This window comes from Bos javanicus, chromosome 29, assembly GCF_032452875.1.
Source record: "Bos javanicus breed banteng chromosome 29, ARS-OSU_banteng_1.0, whole genome shotgun sequence".
Lineage (NCBI taxonomy): Eukaryota > Metazoa > Chordata > Mammalia > Artiodactyla > Bovidae > Bos > Bos javanicus.
This window is the reverse complement of record NC_083896.1, coordinates 30,369,777-30,383,429: the sequence shown is the minus strand read 5'-3', so window position 1 is coordinate 30,383,429 and position 13,653 is coordinate 30,369,777. Positions and strand designations below refer to the sequence as shown.

General features: G+C 46.7%; 1 protein-coding gene across 2 annotated transcripts in view; it reads left to right on the top strand.

The window, feature by feature from the left end:
• KIRREL3 (kirre like nephrin family adhesion molecule 3) overlaps positions 1–13,653 on the top strand; it is a 606,294-nt gene that overhangs the window by 366,949 nt on the left and 225,692 nt on the right. The window lies entirely within an intron of this gene.

Genomic DNA, 13,653 nt, shown 5'->3' with positions numbered 1-13,653 from the left:
CATTAAACACGTCAGCAACACCTATGTGCAAACAGCCCAGCTCTCTCCAAAGCCACATTACTGTTGTTCCAGAAGCACTTCTAGGCAAGCAGTTCTGAACCAAAATATTTGTCAAGCAACTTAATATCCAATCCTGTGCATACGGTACTTCTGAATGATATTTGAAACTGGAAATTGTTTGTCTAGAGTTCAAGAGAAAAGAAATGGACTTTTGCTGTTATTGAATTTGTTAGAGGCACATTCTTTAATTTTTTTTTTTCTCTCTTAACTCTCAGCTTTCAAAGTTATTTCCTTGTCCTACATTATGGAGTCATCTGAAGTTCCCCCCACCCCCCGACCTTTTTTTTTAACCCAGAATGATAGCTTTTCCTGAAATAAATTGGACAAAAAGATGCAGAGCTACTGACAAATAAAAATGCCATGTTGAACAAGGTTCCTAGTCACTCCAGCATTTCCTAGAATCGATGTTTGGTATCTGAACCTTGTAAGACTCAGGAAACCCTGACCCTGAGGCTGTCGGTCAGGATCTCTTCCTCCCCGTGAATCTTTCAACGTTTGTTTTCCCACTGCAGACCCCAAACGCACATGCCCACAGCAGCATTGCTCATGGATCAACATATCCACTTAGCAGCTGGCTTCTCAAGAACATGGTCTTGTTTATTTTTCTGATGGAAGAGCTCTCAGTCAATCCAAATAAAAACGGGAAAAGCAAAAGCCCCACCAGAGAGAACAAGGGAGCTGCGTTCAGCCCTAAGCATTAATATCACAGGGCAAGAAAATAAACCGTGTTGGGAGAGAGACTGGATAACCAGGCAGCACAAATCACTGATATGGTTTTCCTTGTGCCATGAAAGTGAGAAAAATGTTTCCCTGTTGTTCCTAAGTGAAGGGAATGGGTTATTGTTCAATAAGCTTGTCTATAACTTTCTTCTCATTAGATTTGTTCCGTCTTGGTAAACCCTTGGAAGGCTTGGCAACCCCAAAGAGCTCTCAGGGCACGTAGCTCTCTATTCCTCAGGAGCTGGCTATGCCGTGTGTGGGTTCCACACACACGTTCCTTCTTCCCTCCCCTGCTCTCCAGCTCTTCCTTGCTGGCTCATCACTGCAGGAAGAAGAGCTGGTACCCGGGCAGGAGCTGGAACACAAGGCCGCCATCCATTGTAGATGCAGGGAGATGCAAGATGGTAAGATGACTTGAAATTATTTGCCAGACAGAATGGGATTCTTGCAATCCATGCTCTTCCTAATTAACCAAGATCCTACTGAACTTCTCTACTGTTGATTAATGTTTCTTCAACTTCTATAGTAAAGAAGACAAATGGTTCTGAGCCAAGGGTGCGAATCAGCATCTTTTGAGCATCCCTTTCCAAATAAAAGTGCCTAGGTCGTCCCACTCCAGGGACTTGTGTACAGTGACAAGAGCAAAAACAATAGCATATGTATGCTGATACTTATATAGCATAAATAGAAAATATTCTATACTCTTTGTTTTAAGGCGTCATGTAACCCTCATGGCAGCCCTACCCCAGGTTTCATTATGAGCCCCATTTTACAAATGGGAAGAAATGGAGGCAGATAGCATTTAAGAAAATTTCCCAAGGTCACAGAGGTGATAAGAGCTGGAGGCCGGCATGTTTGGAAACGTAGCATGTTTCCAAGTTCTACATGCTTTGCCATTAGAGTCTGCTTGTATTTCTATTAAAATATCTCCTGAAATGTACACCTGGCTAAGACCCACTGTGTTCTTGTTTAGTCACTGAGCTGTATCCAGCTCCTTTGCAACTCATTGGACTGTAGCCCACCAGGCTCCTCTGTCCATGGGATTCTCCAGGCAAGAATACTGGACTGGGTTGCCGTTTCCTTCTCCAGGGGATCTTCCTGACCCAGGGGTCAAACCCAGGTCTCCTGCATTGCAGGCAGATTTTTTACCACTGAGCCACCAGGGAAGCCCACAGAGGGTATACCCTGAGCAAAATATGGTCTCTGCTCCCAGTGTGAAGGGGAAAGGAGACACACACTCAAGTAATCAAAATATCATAAATAACATATTGAAGGCTGTGGAAACCTACCGTATGATCATTATTCATTCTGCCTCGAGGGGACAGGGTAGGGACCTTCAAGCTGGACACCGAGGGATGAGCTCCAGTACCTGAGGGTGAATGTTCTCCCCAGGGCATTCCTGTCAAGAACAGTGTGCATGGACCAGGAAGCAGTTTCTTGTGGCTACAGCCAAGGATGGAAAGGGATGAGGTTCAGCCAAGCATCACCGAACCAGCCTTTGAGACACTGAAACAAGGGAACTAATTTCCCTGATGTCTTGCAGGATGTTTGGTCCTGTCCAAAATACCCAAATGTCTGCTAACCAGATGCTCTACAGGACGTTTGGTCCTGTCCAAAACGTCCATAAGATAGGTGGTCCATGCCAAAGGGTCCTTGAGATTTGGTCGTATCCAAAATATACATGAACATATGTGTTCAGCGCCAAATGGTTTTGCACAGAATCCAGAGATCAAGGGCCTTTTGGAGTGAACCAAATGGTCCTCCAAATATCAAGAGCCTTTTCAGTTCAGTTCAGTTCAGTTGCCCAGTCATGTCCGACTCTTTGTGACCCCATGAATCGCAGCACGCCAGGCCTCCCTGTCCATCACCATCTCTTTGGCTTGCGCCAAATGCCTTATGGACCAAATGTCGTATGGATGTTTTGGACAGGACCAAGTGTCTGCCAGCCCAAGATAGCTCACAACCTAGGGAACAACAGTGGGCATCTCCAAGAACTAACTGGCCTTGAGGGCTTAGAAAGGGCACAGTACATCTAGTAGAGATGGAGATACTCTGGTGTAGAGATGACCCCCAAGAGGGCGAAGCCTAAATTCCTTCATCCCTTTCGGCATCCCCAGCCCCAACAGAAGACCTGCTGCCTTCCCTCCATCTGAGGCTACTCCAGTCAGTCTTGTCTCCTGTATTCCAGGCGGTGGGGTGGGGGTGGGAATTCTCAATGCTGAAAGGCAAAGTCCATCACGTGAGGTTTCACGGTATTTCCCTCTCCACCTTTGCATGCTTCCTCTTTTGTTCATTCCCTGTCTGTCACATCAGACAAGGGTAGGTTCTGTGTGATCCTCTTTGTACTTCACCTGGTATGTTTAAGGGGTACTGGGGATGATGATAATAATGTTGGGAAAAATGCCCATGGCCCCAGCAAAAGTACACATTCTCCTTCTGATCCTCAGCTTGGTAATAGAGGGTGCATTAAGGATATATCCACTCAACTTGCTCTAAACAGCTCTAGTATTAATGGAAATTTTAATGAAAAACTAAGCCTTGATTAGGTTGCCAAGCAGAATTCCCACACTAGGCAGAGTCTGGTTAATTTCCCTTGTGCCAGGGGCACAGGATCTCACACACACACACACACACACACACACATTCATCAAGTTCCCACTGGGCTCCAGACCAGTGACCCTCATGCTTTCTTCTGCCAGCTCAACCCTCGAATCTAATACAGGATTGCAGTGGCTCTGCCATGCTTATCATCAGAGCGGGCTCAGAGATTAGGACTTGCCAGGGAACTCCAAAAGGATCATCCAGGTTCTCTCAACCTCCTTCACCTGCTCAGATAGAATCTGGAATTGGCCAGAGAGATCTATAGGTTCAGAAGTAGAAATTCAAAGGGCTAGGTGCCTCTCTTTCTGGGCAGCCGTGGAGTAGCAGTCCTCACTTCCCTGGGTACCAGCTATTTGTACAGCTTCCCAAGAAACACAGAAGCATACACTCGTGGGAGATGTTTTAATTATGACAGGCAGCTCCATCTATCCCTGTGCAGTAGAAAGCAGCACCTCCTTAGGGAGGTCCAGGAGTTGTAGGAGAGAAGCAGTCAATGGCTTTGTCTTGTTAAAGCCAGACACGATGTGGAAACTTCCTCCGTGGCCCCCTCCCGCCTCTGCTCACAGGCCACATTCGGATCCTCATCCATTCCAGGCATGGGCAGCCAGGTGTGGGGGGTGGTGTGGACTCACACGTACTCTTCCGGTGCTTCTTCCTGGTCCAAGCCTGAGCAGCACCCTGATGCCTGATCAAGAGCATCACTGCCAAGGAGAAGCCAGTGAATAGGGACAGTGGATCCCTGACTCCTGTTCTGGGTAGAAATGCATGAATAAGAAGAGAGAGGAAATAAAGGGAAAAAAAATGACCTAAGTAAAAGTAAAATGGTACACTGCAGACAGGCGAAGAGAGCCTGGCTGTTGATGAGCCATTCGAAGCAGAGGAGATAGACCGGACCTTTTCTTTTTTCTCTCCCCGTAAGTTCCTTCCTTGATAAGTTCTTTGCTCTGCTCTGCCATTTCCAGCATCACCACGATCTGCATGGGGCCTGCCGCCTTTTCTGGTGTCTCTGATGCTCAGTGGGCAGATTCCCCAAAGTGTCTGGAAGTTGTTATGGGCTCTTGGTCATAGGGTTGCATTTTCCCTGTTATTAGTCCCTAATGCTGCTATTCACCAGTTGTGTGATTCCTCTGTGATCGCTGATGGAAATACTAAATTTTCCTCAATGATTGCACTTTGGTGGAGGCGGGGTGGTGGTAAGAATAAACACAGCTTTCCCCTTTCAGATCCTGGATGCAAAAAAAAAAAACAAAAACGCTACTTGGCCGGGGTTTCGGAGGAGGGGGGGGAAGCAGTCTTATTTCTCTCCTCTCAATAGGCTTTTGGCTCTCTCTTTGTTTCTCTCTTTCTTCTACCTGTCTGCATCTCCCTCCCCCCAGTTGCCATTTATTTCCTGGCATCCTAAAGATGAAAAATCCTCTTTCAAAAGCTGGATTTGGTCCTCAGCTTTGTGAACTGAACCAGGGCCTCCTGTTTTCTTGCATATCACAGAAGAGACTTTTGCTCAGGTTTTCTTTCTCAATCCTAGATGCACACAGAATCTCCAAGGTACTTTTAAAAATCATTCCCACTAGGGACCCACATTGGATGGATTAAATCAGAGTCTTTGGATGTGGAGCCTGGGTGTCTGTCTGTTTATGCTCCCCCCAGATGATCTTAATGTGCCGCCAACAGAGAAAACCACTCTCTGGCCACATCCCCAAAGCCACAGACAGCTGCCCTCAGAACCCTGTAATCGTCACAGCTCATGTCCTTTGGTTCTCTTAAGGGTTGAGGTCGGGGCTGACCTGGTAGAAATAGAATCAGCAGACCCTCTGGCTGACAGGGGACTCATTGAAAAGACCCCATGAATACAGATTAACCCCAGACATTGGCTCTTTGACCCACTTGAGTAATGTACCTCCTCCTTCAATGACCTTTCAGCCCAGGTAATTCATTCTTCGTTATTATTTGGGACAGAATACAGACTTGTAGAAGTTGTGGGGAACCCCTCTCATATGCTCGTGTGACAATTGTATCTGTTCTCTTTGTGATAAACAGCATACAACCTAACAATGCTTATCAGAAACCCACACGAGGCATGACCCACTGCTAGTCACTATTTATTCTAAAAGACAGTGTATGTGCCATTTGGGAGCTTATGTCATAAGAAAAATGACACCATCCAAACACAGTTAGTTACCCAGAAGGCAGTGACAACTCTGTGCCGTCTTTTTTTTTTCATTTCATTTTTTCTTAGGATGTTTTGGTTTTGAGATCTATTGGGGGTGTTTCACCAAGATGTTAAATGATGGAAGAGTTGTGGCTATGACACATAAACATTGGTGGTTTCTATAGAGTCTGATTCCTTCCAAGTCTTTCATCTGGTCTCAAGTGATTTTCCCACTGGCCTCTGTCTCAACCTTGCTACCCAAAACCCAGAGCAAAGCAGAGTCATTTGCCAAACCTCCATCCCGTATAGCTTTCTGGATGGTGTTAATATATAGCCCAAGGAAAACCATATTGTATCTTTTTATTGGTTCTTGAAATGGCTTCATCCTTTACTAACCAAGCCTCATCTTTCTCAGAGTCAGTGCATGTTCTAACTGTGGAACAGTTTTATGCTTTACTGCCTTGGCGATCAATGTGACATGCCAAACAAGATTGCTTTCTCTGGCCTGGTAATAGGCAGGTCATCTTTAAAAGTTTGCTCCTCCTCCAATGGGCATCAACCTGACGTTTCCAACCATTTACCTGGGTCTCCCGGGAGCTCTTATCATCCAGACAATGGGTTCCCTTCTTGGAAATGGTCCAAGACACACAGTCAGTTTCTCAATTAGTCATGCTAATGGAGGTGAGCAGTAGTGCAGATAATCCAAAATAGCAGGTCGTCTGAAAATCACTTTTATCGGCTTTGGAACAAAGGCTATGATGCCGTGCATGTAAGTGTGTATGCATGAGTGTGTTCCCAGCAGCATCACATTTTCAGTGGATTGTCTGCACTTTATATGTAGCAGAGTTTGCTTTCTCTAAGGTAACATCATTTGAAAGTGGGAGTAAGCCTCCAACCTTAACTTGAGTAACAGACTGGAGTAACACATGCTCCCTAAGTAATCTGCAGAGGTGACGAAGGCGGCCATGGACCTCTGTTTCAGTAGTTTTGTGGGTACCGCCAGGCTTGTTCTTCCCACATGGGTGTCTGCTGTCCCCTGCATGACCTTGGTGGGGGGGAGGCCACCAGCCCCAGATGCTAGGGCTGTTGGGAGCTCCTCACAGCCACTCCCTCTACCGGCTGCAGTCACCCCTGCTTGGTGACCACACTGAATTTTGTTTCCCCCTTCAGCACCAAAATGCCACCTGGGAAGCGGAGACTATCAGATGTTCCTGCAGAACAAGCATCCTACCGCCCCAACCTTTCTTGGAAATTGATTACAAGTTCTTAAGGTTGACTTGAAAGGAACCACATGGTGGGAAGTGGTTTTTAAACCTTATTGAACATAACACTCACCCAAGGAACTTGTTTTAATTGCATGTGTGTGAGCTTTACTCACAAAAATTCCAGTTCAGATGCCTGGGGTGGGTCCTTCAATTTGCATTGTTGTCAAGCACATCACCCTTGGAGAGACTCCCCCCGGAGAATCTCTGCTTACAGAATCATTCTGACTCGGCTTCTGATCTGACACTGGGCGGTAGCTTGAGTGAAGATGAACATCAGCCTTTTCAGGCTCTTTTCCTTCACAAACCATTATGTTTTGGTCCAAACTCGACTTAACAATGGACCAGAAGGGACCATTGATTTGGGGTGGGACAACCCAGTGAGCTGGAAAGTGTCCAGACATGTGGGTCAGTGCATCTTCTTCCTAGCCTGTCCATGTCCTGAGATGCACAGCCAGCCCATAAGCCACAGAGCCTTCTTAAATGATGCAGTAATAATAGCTACTATTTATCGGGTACTTATGAGTTACCCTGCATTATTGTTAATGTTCCACATGAATTTCCTCATTGAATTCACTTAATCCTAAGAGGTGTTATTCTCATTTTGGGAGGACCCGTGGAGAAGCTATCTCTTTGTAGAGCCAAATTTAATATACAAGGAAAAAAAACAAACAAACCCAGCATGTTTGGGATTCTTGAAGGAAAGACAGCATGTAAATCAACTAATTATCATGAGCATTCATAACTATATCCTTGGAGGCAAGAGGGGAAAAGGTATGATTTTCTGTAGCTTTCTAAGAGATGGTTAGTACTGGAGCAATTAGCAAACTAATTGGCCAGTTGAAATGGTTTTCTGTGATCTTCCTGATCGATGCCCACTGGCCTAGCCTCCCTGTAAGGTATAAGGGTTAGGTCAATTCAACAGCTGTGACCAAGCACCTAAAATGCGGCTGTCACGCTGGACAGTTTCTCGTGTTTCAAAGATCAGGGCGGACAAAGTAATAGGTCCAATGGTTTATTTGATCATCAGCTTTCTAAAATAAGCAGTAGAGACATAAAGGACTCTGCTGCAAGTATTATCAGTCTTAAGGCAGAATCAAGCAGGGTATAGAGGAGAAGCAGGATGTGAAATAAGGTACAGAGGAAACCAGAAGATGAAGCTGTTGACATGGAGCCCTAAAGACAGGGGAAAGGTCTTAACAAGATGCAAATCCCATTCGGGAAAGCTCTCCAACTCGGTAATTAAAGTCTGTCCAGGAATGTAGAGCTGGCAAAGTATAAAAGATCAATAGGTTAAATACTTTATGTTGTTTAATCAGATACTTAACACAAATCAAATATTACCTTATTGAGGTTATGAGGCTAAACGAGGGCACCATGGTGGTGAACATTCATTACTGAGATGCCAGTGGATCATGAAAATAGCCAGATTCATCCCTTAGTCACCTCCAGCCCTGAGATGAGAAATTAGGCCAGAAAGCCTGTGCAGGACTAAAGTGGCCTCTGTGCTTTTTTCTATAGGAGTAGCTAAGGAAGTTGGGGTTATGAGTTTCCCTAGATAATTAAAGGTACCAACTCCTGAAATGTATAAAAAGGCGTGAAAATCTCCTTGAAGCCGGATAGACCTGTGTTAGTCACTCAATCATGTCCAACTCTTTGCGACCCCATAAACTGTAGTCCGCCAGGCTCTTCTGTCCATGGGATTCTCTAGGCAAGAATACTGGAGTAGGTTGCCATTTCCTACTCCAGGGGATCTTTCCCACCCAGGGATCGAACCCAAGTCTCCGCATTGTAGGCAGATTCTTTACCGTCTGAGCCACCAGGGAAGCCCTACTGATGTGTAAAAGTGAGGCAGACCTCTACAATATTCAGGACCATAGAAAGTTCCCTCTTTCTTGTAAGACAGAGCCTTCTCATTCCCTCTATTACCATAACAGACAAGGCAGTGTTAGGGTATGAAGATGTCAGTCTTGGAAACACTTCTCTGAGAAGGGATCCCATGGGGATAAGGGGTCAGCTAGCCGCTTCCGGGAGTGGGAGAGCAGTGACTGAGCCACAGAGGAGCCGAGTGATCCTCAGGCTTGGGCGCTGCAGATCTTCTGTTAAATTCATGGGGATCCAGTGCGGAAAGCTTTATCAGTTGATCATTACTTGTACTCTGCCAACTCTACTGGCCTGAATCTAGTCAAATTCTGTCTTGTCTTTCTCTAGTAGATAGAGGTAAATCCAGAATGGAATTTTACTGGAAACTAAGAGGAAGCAAAAGGGAAAGGAGCGGTAGAATTATGGATGTATCACCACGACTAAACGCATGGTTCTGCATCCATACAGACAGCACCACCGGACCCCATCTGCAGAAATCCCAGCTGGTTCCCACTGCCTCCCAGAGCCCACGCAGAGCCCCCTCCGGGGAGGAGACAGACAGTCCCTGTCTTACTGTCTCTCTCCCCTCACTCCACCTCACCTCCACCGTACTGCCCGCCCTGGATTTCCACAATTCCTGGGCCCACCTGCAGGACAAAAAAAAGAAAGACACTGCCCTTTCTCTTCCAAAGAACACATTCTTAGGCACTGGTTCCACCAGCTTTCACCTGGCAAACCTGTGTCCTGTCCTTCCTGGAGGCTTCTCCCGATCGCTTCTCTCTGGGTTGGTTTGCTTGGTTCACCAAAACATGTTCACTAGCAGGATATGAGGGTGGACTCTACTTTTATGGACACAGCCAGCACTTCTCTAATATTCTAAGCCAGCAGTTTTCTAACAGGGCCCCTCAGAGCCTTGGATACCAAGGAAGTCCAAACTGCTTGTGCAGTGAGAGGGCTGAGCAGAAAGGACCCAGGACCCAAACACCACTTGGCAACCACCACCTGGTACCTTACCGATACCAATTTTCTGTGTGGAGATGCCATATAAAACCTCATCTGAAAAGAAGTCTACTACTTACAAAAAAAAAAAAAATACCGGAAACCATTATTCCAAGTTTTCTAGACTCCCAATGGTAGCTCATTTTATTCTATTTCCTTCCCAAAAGATAACAAAACAGTCCTCATAATGACTAGCAATTCTTGAAGACTTGTCGAGAGCCAAGGCTTTTCAATGCACTGCCTGATATAAACCTTCCTTCTAAGGAATAACATCCATCCTGCACATGAAGAAGCCACATGAGAAACCAGCCCAAAGGCCTCCCAGATAGGAAAAGCAGAAGCAACAAGCATCTCTCCAATCACTGCCCTCCCAACCTCACTCGCCAAGTATTGCTCCCATGACCACCTGCTATTTCTGGCTCCAGGGCGGGCTGTGGTTTTTGACTCCTTGGCCAAGCGCAGATAACTGACAGCCTAGGCTCCAGGGTGCCCTGCGCGAGACTTCCCAGCTCAGGTTCTCCGCCCACCTCCGGGGTTTCTAATTAGCTTCCAACACCTCCTCTCACACCTCCCTGGGCCCCACCCACCTTTTAGAGTCATCTGTTATGACAACACCTTCGTCAGTAACAAAGTGTTAGGAAGAAGAAGAACAAGAAAAAGTTAGTTTTGGCCTCAAAAGCCAGACAAGAGCTAGTGTTTGCCATTCCTACTACTATGGTTCCACTCCCCCCGCCCTATCTTAGGGGGTGGGTGGGTTTTCCATGCTGTTATCACCCCCCGGGGACCTGCGCCCAGACAGGAAACCAGACCACCAGGATTTTCCCCTTCATTCTCTGCCCTCTGAGACAGCTGCAACACAGCCTTCATACAGCTCTCCTGCAGCCTGGAACCCTGGCTCCGGAGATGACAGGTGTGTGCTGTGAAAATTGTACTTCCTCTCTTTTCTCAAAGTGGCTTCCAGTCCCCAGAGTGAGAGCACGGTAGCTCCCTTCCCTGGTTAAGAAGGGAAGCAAGGCGATGGCAGGAGGGAGAGCTTTTGAGTTGACAAGTGAAGTGGTTTTTAACCTTCCAGATTCAGTTGTTTGCGGAGGGGAGAGAGAGGGTGAAGGAGAAAAGAGGCAGGTGCGATTGCTTCAGCAAGTCAGACTTTTCAGAGAAACAAAGAAGGCATTTGTCAGAGCAGAGCTATGCGAACCCACCGAGAATTCAGGCAGTTAGCACCTTGGCAAGCCCCTGCCTTTGCAAGCTGTGACCTAATTTCAAGAGATCCCACTTATACTGTCTTCTGGATAAAAACAGGCACAGTGAAACCTCTCCTGGATGAGGCTCTGACATCAGGAATAATTATCCTGACTCCAGTAACTAATCCCCTTTCTTACCCCTTCCCCCTAACCCAACCCTGCCCCCTTCTCTCTCCTTTTCATAAATCTTTGGCAGAGCTGCCAGATCACATGCCCCCAACACAAAAGTCAGACTTGCTCCACCATCACCCATCCACTGTGGGTGAGACCTGTGTTTAATTCAGCCTTGGCCAGCCAGTGAGCTAGAGATGTCTCTCAACATGTTCTTCCATCCTGATTAATATCTGGAAGGTTGAGCTGTCTTTTTAAAACCAGGAAAGACCAAGGAGTTACCTCTGGGGTGAATGCGGGCCCTCTGCAGACTCCTGGCCTATTACCTAATAGGTTGTTGCTGTTCAGTCACTGCACCGTGTCTGACTCTGCGTCCGTATGGACGGCAGTGTGCCAGGCTTCCTTGTCCTTCACTATCTACCAGAGTTTGAGCAAACTCATGTCCATTGAGTCGATGATGCCATCCAACCGTCTCATCCTCTGTTGTCCCCTCCTCCTCCTGCCCTCAATCTTTCCCAGCATCAGGGTCTTTTCCAGTGAGTCGGCTCTTCCCATCAGGTAGCCAAATTCAACTTCAGCATCTAATAGGTTGCTAATATAATTAAGGGAGTGGAGACAAGGCTTTAGAGAAGCAAATTCTTAAGATATTTACAGTTTAAAATAAAATTGAAAAGCAATGAGGCAGTGTGAACAGGAAAGGTTGTAGAGATTTAGGTACACACGTTTCCATTGAGTCCAAGTATCTGTATTCTCAGGGGCTCAGACCTCCCATGGTATCAGGTTGGAGAGGTCTACAGCTGGAGAGGTCTGGAGCGATGAGGTACCAGCTCAATGCCCCCTCCAGACAGATGTGGCCTTTTCAGGCCATTACTTTCTAAGGTGCGGTGAGAAGTGAGGGAGAGCATCCATGTGAAGCAAGGGAGTATCCTAGATTACACATGCCCACCTTCATCTTTGAGTTAACAATAGGAAACTCTCCTTCTTGGAGGTCTTCTGAGAAAGACCAAGGCTGGCTTCATATTTGGTATTTTAGAGGCAGATGCACAGAGGTAGGGGAAAAGGACAAAGTATTTACTTAAAGTTCTTTTCAGTTTAAGTATCCTTGATCCATCTTCTTGGGATTGATTCATTTTGTTACTGAAATGGAAGAAATCCTGGGTGCTAAGGAGAAAACTTACCTTTCTGTAGCTTCTAGAAGGCTCAGTGGTTAAAAAAAAAAAAAAAGAATCCACCTTCTAATGCAGAAGACAACACAGGAGATGAGGGTTCAATCCCTGGGTCAGGAAGATCCCCTGGAGGAGGAAATGGCAACCCAATCCAGTATTCTGGCCTGGAGAATTCCATGGACAGAGGAGCCTGGTGGGCTACAGTCCAAAGAGTTGGACACGACTGAAGCAACTTAGCATACACACAAGAGCACAGTGATAAAATGAGTATCCCTGTAGAGAAGGGCCCCCCACCACCCTTGCATCTTCCACCCCAGGTATCCTAACCATGAGCCCTCACTCAGCCTAATGAAACTGAATGCAGAGTTTTGTTGCCCAAACTGAAACAATACAGAGTCTCTCCAAGTCAAAGAGATTCTCAAAGTAGAAATTAACATTTCCAGGCTTCCCTTGGGACCAGAGCCCTGGAAAAGGGAGATTTGAGGACACTAAACTCTGGAATTGAGGATTGTGGCCACGCTGTGACTGAGGCTGAGATGAGTGCCACCCTGATGCACAGAGAGCAGCAGGCAAGGAGAAGACTCAGCCATGGTCCCAAGGTGGTTCTGTCCAGGGAGAAACTGGGGGACCTCCCCCCTGAATCTTCACATTGGTATTTGCATGGTATCCTTTTTTAAAAAATTAATTTTTAAGTTTTTATTTTGGGAGGGGCTGTGGTGGGTCTTGCTGTGAACGGGCTTTCTCTGGTTGTGGTAAGCAGGGCTAATCTCTAGAGGCAGTGCATGGGCTTCCATTGCAGTGGCTTCTCTAGCTTCGGAGCACAAGCTCTAGAGCACATGGGCTTCAATAGCTGCAGCGCAAAGGCTCAGTAGTTGTAGCACATGGGCTGTAGAGCAGATGCTCAGTAGTTTGGGTACACAGGCTGAGTTGCTCCACGACATGTGGAATCTTCCCAGACCAGGGATTGAACCAGTGTCCCTTGCATTGCAAGGCAGATCCTCAACCACTGAATCAGCAGGGAAGCCCTCATGGTATCTTTTCCATCACCCTTTATGATGTGACTGAGTGTTGCTAGAATAGAAGGGAGATGCCGTTTTCCATTTGGCAGTACAACAGATGGGAGAAATGTCAACAGCCTCCTGTGTCTTCCTCCTTCCCATCCTCAGGTCTCACTGTGCTCCCCTCTGTACTCTCAAGGAACCTGCAGGATCGGCCATGGTCTTACCACATCTTGTCCAGCTTCTCCCACTAGGTACACGGGCTCTGCTCCTTGCCCTAGCCTGCAGCATGTCACCCTGAATGCTGCCTGGACAGAGCTGTGCCTACCTGTCCAGGTGAGCTGGAATGGAACTCAGAGTGTGGTGCCCAGAGTTCATGTTAGGACGTCCACCCCGGGAGTGCTTTTCTCATGCGGTATCTAGCGTGTGCTTAGCACTTGACATCAGAGCAGTTCTGTATCCATGTCCATTTGAATTTCACGA